General features: G+C 45.4%; 1 protein-coding gene across 1 annotated transcript in view; it reads right to left on the bottom strand.

Annotated features, from left to right (window-relative positions):
• Window positions 1–9897, bottom strand: part of LOC138669931 (heterogeneous nuclear ribonucleoprotein R) — a 154204-nt gene extending 144307 nt beyond the window's left edge. Inside the window, exon 1 of the mRNA XM_069756803.1 lies at window positions 9789–9897. The gene's annotated coding sequence lies outside the window, so the exon portion shown is untranslated. The remainder of the gene's footprint in view (window positions 1–9788) is intronic.
• Window positions 9898–15129: the final 5232 nt, after the last annotated feature.

Genomic DNA, 15129 nt, shown 5'->3' with positions numbered 1-15129 from the left:
TAACATGGTCAGTGGAAAATGAAACTGCTACAGACCCAGACTTTGAGCCTTCTACATCTAATCCACATCTGTTTAGTCAAACTGATCTAATTTGAAATTGTCAAAGAGGCAGGCAGAATTATTGGGATCAAGGCTACTAGAACAGAATCTCTTATTACCAGGAACAAGAGTTTGTTTTTCGCAATCGTCAAGAAGATCTTAATAAATTTTTCAACCATGTCAACAATTTAACCTTTTGCAACAATGTCTTGGGGTTGTTTGCTGCACTTGGATGCGAACATGACCCGAAGGAATGGCGACTGTTCATTGACTCGTCAGTTTTAAGTCTGAAGGCTGTTTTACTAAACAACAGATATCTATCCTTCTATACCTATTGGACATGCCGTACACATGAAATAAACGTATGAGAATATGGAGTTACTGTTGACCCACATTAGAAATACCTGGAACATATGTGGTGATCTAAAAGTTGTTGCACTTCTTATTGGACTGCAGCTTGGAAATACCAAGTATTGTTTTATTTGTGAGTGGGACAGTCAGAAAGGACTGGCCACTCCAAGAAAACCTGGTTGCTGGACAGAGGAATGAATCCTGTAGATGATCCTGCAAAGATATTTCTCCTTCCTTTGCATATTAAACTTGGGCTTATGAAGAATTTTGTTAAAGCAATAAACAGAGAATCGGAAGCCTTCTCTTACTTGTGACAGAAATTTCCAAGAATAAGTGATGCAAAGATTAAAGAAGGTATTTTTATTGGCCCACAGATCAGAGATATAATGAATGACAGTAGCTTTGATGGTATTTTGCAAGGTGCTGAACAAGTGGCATGGAGAGCCTTTAAAGATGTGACCTTCAACTTCCTTGGCAACAGCAGGGCACGGAACTTTGAACTCGTGGACAACATGCTCACAGCATATCATTTGATGAAATGCAATATGTCACTAAAAATGCATTTTCTACATTCTCACTTGACTTTTTTCCAGCCAACCTTGGTGCCATTAGCGATGAACACGGTGAAAAATATCACCAAGACATTGCGCTGACAGAGAAAAGGTACCAGTGAAAGTGGAGTACATCAATGCTGGCTGACTATTGCTGGAATCTTATTCGAGAAGCATCTGACACGGATTATAAACTAAAGTTGTCTGCAGAACACTTTTGTACAATTACTTTGGCTACTGACATCGATGCACATGTTTTGTCTCGGACGTCATAATCTAGACTATCTACCATCTCTTCAACCTTTCACTAACTTCTGGTACCTTCCCTTCTGCCTTCAAACATACCACAATCACACCTATCCTCAAAAAGCCATCCCTTGACCCAAGCACTATGTCCAGCTATCGCCCCTTTGCTTCCAAACTCCTTGAGCACCATGTCCATGCTGAACTTTCCTCTCACTTTGCACCTCTCTCTTCGACAACCTACAATCTGGCTTCTGCCCCACCATTCCACTGAGACTGCCCTGACCAAAATTACTAACGACTTACTTACAGCCAAAGCTAACAGACAATTCTCTATACCCCTCCTCCTAGACCTGTCCTCTGCCTTCTACACAGTTGACCACTGCCTCCTACTACAGATCCTCTCTTCTTTTGGTGTCAAAGACGTTGCCCTATCTTGGATCTCCTCATACCTTGCCAATCGCATTTAGCGTTTCCTACTCCCATACTACCTCTTCATCTCGCCCCCTCTCTGTTGGAATCACCCAAGGCTCTGTCCTAGGACCCTTACTCTTCTCAATCTATACACTCGGCCTGGGACAACTCATAAGGTCCTATGGCTTACAGTACCATCTATATGCCGATGACACTCAGATCTACCTCTCTGGTCCAGATGTCACCTCTCTGCTCTCCAGAATCCCAGAGTGTCTATCGGCCATATCCTCCTCCTCCTCTCGCTTCCTCAAGCTCAACGTGGACAAATTTGAACTCATCTTTCCTCCATCACGCATATCTTCCCTACCTGATCTATCTATCAAAATAAATGAAATCACACTTTCCCATGTCCCCAAAATCCGCTGCCTCGGAGTAACCCTTGACTCTGCCCTGTCCTTCAAACCGCACATCCAAGCTCTCGCCACCTCCTGTCGCCTCCAGCTCAAAAATATTTCCAGAATCCGTCCTTTCCTCAACCCACACACTACCAAAATGCTCGTGCATGCCCTAATCATCTTCCGCCTCGACTACTGCAACATACTCCTCTGTGGCCTACCTTCTAACACTCTCGCACCCCTCCAGTCCATCCTTAACTCTGCTGCCCGACTAATCTCTCTCCTCGCTACACTCCTGCTTCACCTCTTCGCAAATCCCTTCACTGGCTCCCAATTTCCCAGCGTATCCAGTTTAAATTACTAACACTGACCTACAAAGCCATCCATAAACTTTCTCCTCCGTATATTTCCACACTAATCTCTCAATATCTTCCCTCACGTAATCTCCGGTCCTCCCAAGACCTCCTCCTTTCCTCCACGCTTACTTATTCGCTCCTCACTCATTTGGGAGAAGTTTTGGAGGCGATTATCACCCATCCTCTGGAATTCAGTGCCCCAACACATTCGGTTATCCACTACTTTTGGATCCTTCAAAAGAAACCTGAAAACCCACCTCTTCAAGGAAGCTTACAGCCTGTAAAGACCACACGGCCACCTCAACACCATTGGATCTACTGCAACCCTCGACCTACTGTCTCCTTCCCCATAATCCTGTAGAATGTAAGCCCGCAAGGGCAGGGTCCTCTTCCCTCTATACCAGTCTGTCATTGTTAGTTTTGTTTACTGTAAGTGATATTTGTTTTTTGATGTAACCCCTTCTCATGTACAGCCGACCCGAGTATAAGCCAAGACCCCTAACTTTGCCACAAAAAACTGGGAAAACTTAATGACTCAAGTATAAGCCTAGGGTGGAAAATGCAGCAGCTTCCGGTAAATTTCAAAAATAAAAATAAATACCAATGAAAAAAAAATTTATCGAGACATCAGCAGGTTAAGTGTTTTTGAATATCCATATTGAATCAGGAGCCCCATATAATGCTCCATACAGTTCATGATGGGCCCCATTATATGCTCCATACAAAATACACCCCATATAATGCTCCATAAAGTTTATGATGGGCCCCATAAGATGCTCCATATTTAACCCCTTCATGACCTTGGGATTTTCCGATTTTCCGTGTTCGTTTTTAACTCCCCTCCTTCCCAGAGCTATAACTTTTTTTTATTTTTCTGTCAATATGGCAATGTAAGGGCTTATTTTTTGCTGGACGAGCTGTACTTTTGAACGACATCATTGGTTTTACCATGACGTGTACTAGAAAATGGGAAATAAACTCCAAGTGCAGTAAAATTGCAAAAAAAAGTGCAATCCCATGCGTGTTTTTTGTTTGGCTTTTTTGCTAGGTTCACTAAATGCTAAAACTGACCTGCCATTATGATTCTCCAGGTCAGTACGAGTTCATAGACTCCAAACATGTCTAGGTTATTTTTTATCTAAGTGGTGAAAACAAAATTCCAAACTTTGTTTAAAAAAAATAAAAAAATGCGCCATTTTCCGATACCCATAGCGTCTCCATTTTTCGTGATCTGGGGTCGGGTGAGGGCTTATTTTTTGCATGCCTAGCTGACGTTTTTAGTGATACCATTTTGGTGCAGATACGTTCTTTTGATCGCCCGTTATTGCATTTTAATGCAATGTTGCAGCAACCAAAAAAACGTAATTTTAGCGTTTCAAATTTTTTCTCACTACGTTGTTTAGTGATCAGGTTTATCCTTTTTTTATTGATAGATCGGGCGATTCTGAACGCGGCGATAACAAATATGTGTATGTTTGATTTTATTTTTATTGTTTTATTTTGAATGGGGCAAAAGGGGGGGGTGATTTAAACTTTTATATTTTTTTTTTATTTCACTTTTTTTAAACTTTTTTTTTTTTTTACTTTTGCCATGCTTCAATAGCCTCCATGTTAGGTTAGAAGCTGGCATAGCCTATTCTGCTCTGCTACACAGCAACGATCATCAGATCGCTCCTATGTAGCTTAATTACAGGCTTGCTATGAGCGCCGACCACAGGGTCTCAAGGACCTCTATGGTTACTATCCTGACGCATCGCTGACCGCCGATCGTGTGACGGTGGTCGGCGATGCGCGCATTTCCGGCCGCGCTGCCGCAAGTGGTAGTTTAATGCCGCTGTCAGGATAAAAAAATTAAAAAAAAAGTTAAGAACAAAGTGAAGTGGAAAGAACGAATTTTCATTTCTCTTACATTGCTATTCATTTCCACTAAATAGCAATGAATACTCACTGCCCTCCATGCACAGTCACGACGTGGAGAACAGTGAGTATTCAGTCATCTGTCCTCTGCTTGTAAGCAGCACATTACGTCACTGCCATGCGCTGCTTAGAGGCATAAATCAGCTGCTTGCACTGGAAAAAGACTGTCACAATAATATGAATATGCCATGTTTTGAGTAGATACCTAAAAGGTCCATGGCTTTTCAGACACACGCTGTGAGCTTTTCCGACCCCCCCTCTTCACTCTGCCTAGAAATCTCTGCTTCTCTCTTAGGTTACTTTCACACTTGCATCGGTACGGGGCCGTCGCAAACCGTCGGCCCGACGGACAGTGTGTTAGATGTAGCACAATGTGGGCAGCGGATGCAGTTTCACAACGCACTTTCTGTCCCCTTTTTGAATATTGGCACCACATTTGCTATACGCCAGTCCTGTGGTAAAACCCTGTTATTATGGAGTCTTTAAAGATTAAAAATAATGGTCTATCAATGAATGTACTTAATTCCTGCAGTACTCGGGGGTGGATCCCATCTGGGCCCGGAGATTTGTCAATTTTAGTGATTTTTAGACGCCACCGTACTTCCTGCTTGGAAAAGCAGGTGACATTTAATGGGGAATTTTTGTTATCACTGATCATATTGTCTGTCACGGGATTTTCTTGTGTAAATACTGATGAAAAAAAGTCATTTAGCATATTGGCTTTTTCCTCATCCTCATAGACCATTTCACCCAGACTATTTTTAAGGGGGCCAACACTATCATTTTTTAGTTTCTTACTATTTACGTAGCTAAAGAATATTTTGTGATTATTTTTACTCTCTCTGGCAATGAGTCTCTCTGTCTCAATCTTTGCTGCCTTGATTTGCTTTTTGCAGAATTTATTTAATTTTCTGTATTTATTTAATGCCTCATCACTACCTATTTCCTTTAATTCTCTAAATGCTTTCTTTTGGTCACTTATTGCGCCCCTTAGGTAACGTGCACACTAGCGTTTCCCGTTTTGCGTCGTGTTTGCGTCGGGCGACGCAGCGGCGACACATGCGTCATGCACCCCTATATTTTACATGGGGGACGCATGGGGATATGGGGGATGCGTCTTTTTGTGCTGCGTTGTGCGACGCATGCGTCTTTTTTGCCGCAAGCGTCGGACCAAGAAAACGCAACAAGTTGCATTTTTCTTGCGTTCAAATTTCGGCAAAAAACGACGCATGCGTCGCAAAACGCAGCGTTTTTGCGTGCGTTTTGGTGCGTTTTAGCGTGCGTTGTGTCGCCGACACAGCGGCGCAGAACGCTAATGTGAACGTAGCCTTACAGCTCTATTTAGCCATATTGGTTTCCTCCTATTTCTAGTATGTTTATTCCCATACGGTATATACTGTGCACAGGTCCTATCCAGGATGCTAATAAATGTTTCCCATTTTCTTTGTGTATTTTTATGTCTCAGGATATCGTCCCAGTTAATTGCACCAAGATCATCTCTCATCCGTTGGAAATTTGCCTTCCTGAAGATTAGTGTCCTTGTAACCCCTCTACTACACATCTTATTAAAGGATACATGAAAACTTATCCTTTTGCAATCACTATTACTCAAGTGACCCCCAACCCTTATATTTGATATGTGGTCTGGCCTGTTGGTTAAAGGGAACCTGTCACCCCCAAAATGGAAGTTGATCTAAGACTGGGTTCACATTGCGTTCGTGTCCGTTAGACGGACTACGTTACACCGCAGCATAACACGGTGTGACGTAGTTCGTTAACGCCACCATTGAATGCAATGTCGGACGCATTGCTAGCGCACGCCCACAATGGGCGTGCGCTAGCGATGTGCCGTCATTGAGTGACGGACCCCGAGATGCGGGCTGCAGCATTTCCGGGTCAGTCATCGCTAGCGCAGATAGAGCTAGCAGATGCTCTATCGGCGCTAGCGTCCTGCCAGAACGGCACTTGCGTTAACAGCAGCCCGTTAACGTATGTGTTAACGGGCTGCTATTAACGCAATGTGAACCGGCCTAAGCCCACCGGCATCAGGGACTTATCTGCAGCATTCTGTAATGCTGTAGATAAGCCCCCGATGTATCTTGAAAGATGAGAAAGAGAGGTTAGATTATACTCACCCAGGGGTGGTACCGTGTGGTGGGTGTCACGGTCCGGGGCCTCCCATCTTCATAGGATGACGTCCTCTTCTTGTCTTCACGCTGCGGCTCCGGTGCAGGCGTACTTTGTCTGCCCTGTTGAGGGCAGAGCAAAGTACTGCAGTGCGCAGGTGCTGGGCCTCTCTGACCTTTCCCGGCGCCTGCGCACAGCAGTACTTTGCTCTGCCCTCAACAGGGCAGACAAAGTACGCCTGCGCAGGAGCCGCAGCGTGAAGACAAGAAGAGGACGTCATCGTAAGAGGATGGGAGGCCCCGGACTGTGACGCCCACCACACGGTACCGCCCCTGGGTGAGTATAATCTAACCTCTTTTTCTCATCTTTCAGGATATATCAGGGGCTTATCTACAGCATTACAGAATGCTGTAGATAAGCCCCTGATGCCGGTGGGCTTAGCTCAACTTGGATTTTGGGGGTGACAGGTTCCCTGTAATCTTTATTTTCAGTTTTGAGTTAATAATATGCTGGTGTTTTGGGGCGGCCTGTGGGGGGTCTTTATGTGGTGCTATACTGTATGTAAAATAGGGGGCAGGTCAGTGAGGGATCAGTGACCTGTCAGAAGCCATACTGATGAATAGCTAAGCACAGAGAACCACATGAAGCCCCCCCATATGTTCCACCCTGGAACATGAGCATATCATTAACTGAAAAAGATTAAAACAACTTCAAGACAGATTTCATCACCCAAGGGACCATGTTAATCAGTATAATGGCACCTACCTGATACTGTAGGCTACTGTGCACAATCCTGCTGACAGGTTCCCTTTAACAAAAAAAGTCATGAACCACAATACTCACATCTACTATATAATTGTCTAAGGGTCACTTCCGTCTTTCTGTCTGTCTTTCTTTCTGTCAAAGATATTCATTGGTCGAGGCCTCTGTCTGTCATGGAATCCAAGTCGCTGATTGGTTGTGGCAAAACGCCCATGACCAATCAGCGACAGGCGCAGTCCGGCGGAAACATGGCCGCTCCTTCCTCCTCGCAGGCAGTGCCCGCTCCATACTCCCCTCCAGTCAGCGCTCACACAGGGTTAATGGCAGCGCTAATGGACAGCGTTATGCCGCGGTGTAATGCACTCCATTAACGCTGCTATTAAAGGGACACTGTCACCTGAATTTGGAGGGAACAATCTTCAGCCATGGAGGCGGGGTTTTTGATTCACCCTTTCCTTACCCGCTGGCTGCATGCTGGCTGCAATATTGTATTGAAGTTCATTCTCTGTCCTCCGTAGTACACGCCTGCGCAAAGCAATCTTGCCTTGCGCGGGCGTGTACTATGGAGGACAGAGAATGAACTTCAATCCAATATTGCAGCCAGCATGCAGCCAGCGGGTAAGGAAAGGGTGAATCAAAAACCCCAAAACCCCGCCTCCATGGCTGAAGATTGTTCCCTCCAAATTCAGGTGACAGTGTCCCTTTAACCCTGTGTGACCAACTTTTTTACTATTGATGCTACCTATGCAGCATCAATATTAAAATGATCTAATGTTAAAAATAATTAAAAAAAAATAAAAAACCAGCATATACTCACCTTCCGGCGCCTTTCCCGCTCCTCGCGACACTCCGGTGACCGGTCCATGCATTGCGATCTTGCAAGACCGCTACGTCATCTCGCGAGACCGCAATGCACTCGAGACCGAAGTGCACGAGGAGCGTCGGTAAACGCTTCCTTGATCCAGGGGCCAACGGAAGGTGAGTATATAACTATTTTTTAATTTAATTCTTTTTTTTAACCGGGATATGATGCCCACATTGCTATATACTACGTGGGCTGGGCAATATACTGCGCGGGCTGGGCAATATACTGCACGGACATGCATATTCTAGAATACCTGATGCGTTATAATCGGGCCACCATCTAGTCTACCATATATTGTCTAACGGTCACTTCCATCTTTCTGTCCTCCTGTCTGTCTGTCATGGATATTCATTGGTCGCGGCCTCTGTCTGTCATGGAAATCCAAGTCGCTGATTGGTAGTGGCTGTTTTGTCGCGACCAATCAGCGACGGGCACAGTCCGGCGCCAAAATGGCCACTCCTTCCTCCCTGCAGTCAGTGCCCGCACCATAATCCCCACCAGTCAGCGCTCACAAAGGGTTAATGGCAGCGCTAACGGACCGCGTTATGCCGCGGTGTAATGCACTCCGTTAATGCTGCTGTTAACCCTGTGTGACCAACTTTTTACTATTGATGCTGCCTATGCAGCATCAATAGTAAAAAAATCTGTTAAAAATAATTAAAAAAAATAAAAAATCGTTATATACTTACCGTCCGTCGGCCCCTCGGATCCAGAACAGGCCTTTCCCGCTCCTCGCGATGTTCCGGTGACCGCTCCATGCATTGCGATCTCACGAGACCGCAATGCATTCTTGAGACCGGAGCGCGCGAGGAGCGTCAGTAACCGCTTCGCCATGATCCGGGGGCCAACGGAAGGTGAGTATATAACTTTTATTTTAATTTTTTTTTCTTTTTTAAAAGGGATATGATGCTCATATTGCTATATACTATGTGGGCTGTGCAGTATACTGCGCGGGCTGTGCAATATACTACGTGGGCCGTGCTATATACTACGTGGGCTGTGCTATATACTGTGCGGTCTCACGAGACCGCAATGCATTCTTGAGACCGGAGCGCGCGAGGAGCGTCAGTAACCGCTTCGCCATGATCCGGGGGCCAACGGAAGGTGAGTATATAACTATTTTTTATTTTAATTTTTTTTTCTTTTTTAACAGGGATATGATGCTCATATTGCTATATACTATGTGGGCTGTGCAGTATACTGCGCGGGCTGTGCAATATACTACGTGGGCTGTGCTATATACTGCGTGGGCTGTGCTATATACTACGGGGGCTGTGCTATATACTACATGGGCTGTGCAATATATTGAGTGGGCTGTGCAATATACTATGTGGGCTGTGCTATACACTACGTACGTCTTCATAAATAAACTACATAAATATTCTACGATATCCGATGCGTTAGAATCGGGCCACCATCTAGTTTCATACATATTGATCCTGGAACAATGAGCTCAACAACAGTGGACGTTTTAATTGATACAAATAGGAAAAAAACGACCCGTCACTGTCATCACACAGTGCAAGCGATCGATCGTTACTGGGTATGCCCACAGCATGGCTGGCAGAGCCGTGGTCCAGCCGGGTGCCACCGTCCTGTATCCTCAGCATACACCTCTTATCAGTGGCCACAGGGGCAGGCACTGATTGCCCACCTATTATCACACGCCTACACAGCTCTGGGCAGCTGCCTGCCCCCAATCAGCCAGGCACGTACACCACCGCTCACACACCACAGCAATGACAAGGAGACGAAGCATCGCACTCACCCGAGTCCAAAAAGGCTGCAATAAGCAGCCACAGCACTATGCTGGTAAAATGGCGCGTCTTCCCCAGCAGGCCACGCCTCCTTCTCCCGGACCGCTCAGCCAATCCCAGGCGCCGCGCACGGGGCTGCGGGCAGCTAATACCAGGGGCCCTCCAATTGGGTTGAGGAAAGGATAAGGGAGCGGGAAGGGGGATGAGCGCGTGCGACCAACCGCCGCTCGGGAGAAGCATGGCTGGAATGCCTGCATGTTCCGAGGGGCGGCATTGGCCAATCACTGGCGCACGGAGCCTTCTGTGACGGGGACAATGCATCCTCCCGTGGTGTCCCGCGCACGCCTGTCTGCCTGCCTGGACGTGCAGCCACATAAAGCAGGAGGACTCCCTCAGCACGGACTGGAGGGGAAAGATGCAAGTCACGTAGCACTTCTGACAGGAAATTCGGGAAGAAAATGATGGCCAGTGATGTAATAACGTGCCGTGAGGCGGGAGGGATGAAACAATTTGTATTTTGCTAGTTTATCTGAGAAGCGCCATGTGGTGGTCTCATATTGGCAGGGTATGGACACAACGTGGTTTTCTCAGGAGGGCAAATTCTCTTGCTATTTTTCCGGAGGGAGCTGCTTCAGGACACCGTGTTTTTCTTCCCTGAACTGTGTGCGTTTTTTACGTGTGAGTGCAATGCAAGAAACTCGCCTCAATGCCCGACACTGCTGCCGGCGGTTCGGACCGGAGCGTTCAGCTGCATAGAAATACACGCAGCCGCGCGTTCCAGTGCTGGAGAGACTCGCAGTACACTCGCAAGTGTGACAGCGGCCATACTGTCATTTTCTGTGTTTGTATTTTATATATATATATATATGTGTATATATAAAAATAAGCCACTAATGATTTAAAAAAGACACCAAGTGGTCTTTTAGGCTATGTTCACACGTGGGAAGGGGGCTGTGGGTTTTCCCGCAGCGGATTTGATAAATCTGCAGGGCAAACCCGCTGCGGTTATCCCTGCAGATTTATCGCGGTTTGTGTTGCGGGTTCCGCTGCGGGATTTACTCCTACTATTGATGCTGCATATGCAGCATCAATAGTAATGTTAAAAATAATGATATACTCACCCTCTGACGTCCCGATCTCCTCGGCGCTGCAGGCGGCGGTCCGGTTCCAAAGATGCTGTGCGAGAAGGACCTTCGTGACGTCACGGTCATGTGACCGCGATGTCACCGCAGGTCCTGGTCGCATAGCAAACTTGAGACCGGACGGCCGCGTGCAGCGCTGAGAGGTGAGTATAGCATTATTTTTTATTTTAATTCTTTTTTTTTTTTACACAAATATGGTTTCCGGGGCCTGGAGGAAAGTCTCCTCTCCTCCACCCCAGGTACCACCCGCACATTATCCGCTTACTTCCCGCATGGTGGGCACAGCCCCATGCAGGAAGTAAGCGGATCAATGCATTCCTATGGGTGCAGAACCGCTGCGATTCTGCACAAAGAAGTGACATGCTGCGAGTTGTAAACCGCTGCGTTCCCATGCGGTTTTTCCCGCAGCATGTGCACAGCGGTTTCCATAGGGTTTACATGTTACTGTAAACGCAATGGAAACTGCAGCGGACCCGCAGATGCAATATCGCCGCGGTTCCGCGGTAAAAACCGCAAAGTGTGAACATGGCCTTAGGCATTTGTTTTTGGGCATGTACACACGTTGCGGATTTGGCACAGCAGTTTTCCGTTCGGTGTACAGTACCATGTAAACCTATGGAAAACAAAATCCGCTGTGCACATGGTGCGGAAAATTCAGCACAGAAACGCAGCGGTTTATTTTCCCCAGCATGTCACTTTGTGCAGATGTGCAGCGTTTCTGCACCCATTGACTTCCATTGAGTCAGTCAAATCTGCAGCAAAACTGCAGATGGAAAAAATACCTGCGGATTAGGCTGCCGTCACACTAGCAGTATTTGGTCAGTATTTTACATCAGTATTTGTAAGCCAAAACCAGGAGTGGAACAATTATAGGAAAAGTATATGCCCCATTCACATGTAAAGCGCCATGGAATAAATGGCGCTATAAAAATGAATAATAATAATAAGTATAATAGAAACATATGCACCACTTCTGCATTTATCACCCACTCCTGGTTTTGGCTTACAAATACTGATGTAAAATACTGACCAAATACTGCTAGTGTGACGGCAGCCTTAGGGTATCAAAAATGCTGCAGAGGGAAGTGATGTCAGGTGGGAGAAAGTGTGTGGGCGGAGTGTGTAGTGTTGTGGAAGTAGGAAGTGACCGTCATGGAGTCGTATCGTCGCATGGGGATTGATGTCGGGCGTCTGATTGACCTGTAATGTATGTCTGTCTGTGTGCGTCTGTCCCCATGCGACGATAGTGTGACCAATTGTACTCAGTTGCCGTATGTGACTACTGCTCCCATCTGCCTATTAGGATGGGAGAGTAGTCCCTGTGTCCGTCGACTGAGTACAATTGTGAGTATAACACATACAATACATGTAACATACATGACAGACAGAACATACAACATAGAGTATATGCTCACCACATACACCTAATTCTGCAAAGCCCTTGGTCCACTAGAAAAAAAATATAACCAATAATATACTCCCTGGTCCGCAGAAATCCCATAACGAGAGTCCCACGTCGATCTGTTCCGTCCTCCGGCGATATACTACCAGGAGCTATGCTCCTAGCAGTGTATCGCGGAGTTCCCTGGAGTTTTGCAGCTCCGTGCTGTCACTTTACGGCACTAGAGCTGCGTGAGAATTTTCCCACACAGCTGTGCCGTAAAGCGAGAGTCCCGGAGTCAATGAACTTCGGTAAACTCTCGCGCATGCACAGTTACACACTGCAGAAGCCGTAGCTCCTGTCGGTGTGTTGCTGTAGCCATGGAGAGCAGACACATCTCCAGATGGGACTGTTCTCCATGGCAGATCGTCGTGGGACACTCGTTATGCACTACATCGGACCAGGGAGTATACATTTGGTTTCTTATTTTTTCCAGGAGAACGAGGTCGTCGCAGGAATGAGAGTGCAATAAATAATGGTCAAAAACAATGTGTCATTAAAATACTTTTTTCTAGTGTCTGTGTGTTTTATTTACTCTTTCATACTATTGGATTAATAGTGGATAGGTGTCTTATTGACGCCTTTCCATTATTAACCGGGCTTAATGTCACCTTACAATAGCAAAGTGACATTAACCCCTTATTACCCCATATGCCACCGCTACAGGGTAGTGGGAAGAGAGAGTCTAAGCGCTGGAATTGGCGCATCTGCGCCCTTTTCTGGGGCGGTAGCGGGCTGGTATTTGTAGCCGCGGGGGGGGAGGGGGGCAATATCCATGGCCCCTTCCTAAGCTATGACTATCAGCCGGCAGCTGTCTGCGTAGCCTTTCTGGCTATAAAATATAGGGTGACCCCACGTGGTTTTTTTTTTGGTGGGGCGTCTCCCTATTTTTATAGCCAGTAAAGGCTATGCAGACAGCTGTTGGCTGATAATCACGGCCTGGGAAAATCCATGGGTATTATCCCCTTCCCAGCCAACAAATATTGTCCGTCAGCTTTCCCACTCTGGCGCAGAAAATAGCGCTGGAGCCCATGCAATTTTTTTCTCCAACCCCTTGTGTCAACACCAAAAAAAAGGTATTAACCCCTTTACCCCCAAGGGTGGTTTGCATGTTAATGACCAGGCCATTTTTTACAATTCTGACCACTGTCCCTTTATGAGGTTATAACTCTGGAATGCTTCAACAGATCTTGGCGATTCTGACAATGTTTTCTAGTGACATATTGTACTTCATGATAGTGGTAAAATTTCTTTGATATTACCTGCGTTTATTTGTGAAAAAAATGGAAATTTGGCGAAAGTTTTGCAATTTTCCAACTTTGAATTTTTATGCAATTAAATCACAGAGATATGTCACACAAAATACTTAATAAGTAACATTTCCCACATGTCTACTTTACATCAGCACAATTTTGGAACCAAATTTTTTTTTTGTTAGGTAGTTATAAGGGTTAAAAGTTGACCAGCAATTTCTCATTTTTACAACACCATTTTTTTTAGGGACCACATCTCATTTGAAGTCATTTTGAGGGGTCTATATGATAGAAAATAACCAAGTGTGACACCATTCTAAAAACTGCACCCCTCAAGGTGCTCAAAACCACATTCAAGAAGTTTATTAACCCTTCAGGTGTTTCACAGGAATTTTTTGTTTAAATAAAAATGAACATTTAACTTTTTTTCACAAAAAATTTACTTCAGCTCCAATTTGTTTTATTTTACCAAGGGTAACAGGAGAAAATGGACCCCAAAAGTTGTTGTACAATTTGTCCTGAGTACACCGATACCCCATATGTGGGGGTAAACCACTGTTTGGGCGCATGGCAGAGCTCGGAAGCGAAAGAGCGCCGTCTGACTTTTCAATGCAAATTTGACAGGAATTGAGATGTGGCGCTATGTTGTGTTTGGAGAGCCCCTGAGTTCCTAAACATTGAAACCCCCCACAAGTGACACCATTTTGGAAAGTAGACCCCCTAAGGAACTTATTTAGATGTGTGTTGTTGTGAATTCTGCTTTTGGGCTCACTCCAGTGGTTGTAGGTGGGAATGCAGTTGTCTCTGAGTCGCAGTCCTGGCCAGGTGTATCTGCTGATTGCAGTTCTGACTGGGATATTTAGGTGTGCAGGATTCATTAGTCCTTGCCAGTTGTCAATGTTTCTTGTGAAGTGTTGGTTCACTTTCTGGCTTCTGCTTAGCTGCCAATTCAGCAAAGATAAGTGTCTGTTTCTTTTTCTGTGGCACACATGCAGTGTGCTTATTCTGTGCTATTCATTTGTTTTCTCTTGTCCAGCTTAGACTGTGTCAGTGTTTTCCCAGTCTTGTTGGATTCTCTGGAGTTGCAGATATACGCTCCACATCTTTAGTTAGATGGTGGAGTTTTTGTATTTTCTTCTGTGGATATTTTTGAAAGGATTTTAATACTGACCGCTTAGTATCCTGTCCTCTCCTTTCCTATTTTAGCTAGTGCGGTCTTTTTTGCTAAATCCTGTTTCCTGCCTGCGTGTGTCTTTTCCTCTACAAAGGGAAGAAAGAAAAAAGAAGCCACCAAAGAAATCCGCACACCACCTATTGAACATATAAAAAAAGAACAACTTTATTGGTAACAAACATTAAAACCAATGCACAAACAAACTCCCCCATAAGGTCTGTTCAAAAACAATCACTGCATAAATAGCATAAGTAATACAAAAGGTGCTGCATGCTACACAGAGCCACGTAACATAACACTGCTGAAATGATCAAAATACATATATACTGCTAGTGCTTGATC

This window comes from Ranitomeya imitator, chromosome 3 (genome assembly GCF_032444005.1).
Source record: "Ranitomeya imitator isolate aRanImi1 chromosome 3, aRanImi1.pri, whole genome shotgun sequence".
Classification (NCBI taxonomy): Eukaryota; Metazoa; Chordata; class Amphibia; order Anura; family Dendrobatidae; genus Ranitomeya; species Ranitomeya imitator.
The sequence above is the reverse complement of the archived record's forward strand: the minus strand, read 5'-3'. Positions and strand labels throughout refer to the sequence as shown.